A 509-nucleotide genomic window follows, 5' to 3' on the forward strand; every position below is an offset into this window, starting at 1 on the left:
CCACATTCTTATTTCACACTGAACTAAAGGAGCTCTTTAATAGCAGCCTGTCAGTAAGGCTGTTATCTATTTTACCGTGGTTGCATTACGAGGTGTACCGTGGCCTTTTTTGAAATGTTAGACACAGACCTTTAACACACAAAGGAAATTTTCTTGGGGATTTTCGCAACAGTAACCGTAGTCTTGTGCACACACCACAACTCTGGACGGATATTAAAGGATTCACAAACTATTGGTGTAATATTGGGTCTTTCCCATATTGTGTCTCGACTCCAGAAATGCATACTATACAAAAAACCCAAGAGCACACACAAACACAAACAAATTATACAAATTTACGAACTATAATACAAATGGGTTCAAATACACTTCACTAATACACTCAATGTGTGTTCTGTTTATGAACACACACCAATGAAAACATGCGCAAGCACAGACTCATTACCCACAAGACACACCTACAGAGCATATCAAAGCAAACACACACACACACACACACACACACACAC

Source organism: Etheostoma spectabile, chromosome 17 (assembly GCF_008692095.1).
Source record: "Etheostoma spectabile isolate EspeVRDwgs_2016 chromosome 17, UIUC_Espe_1.0, whole genome shotgun sequence".
Lineage (NCBI taxonomy): Eukaryota > Metazoa > Chordata > Actinopteri > Perciformes > Percidae > Etheostoma > Etheostoma spectabile.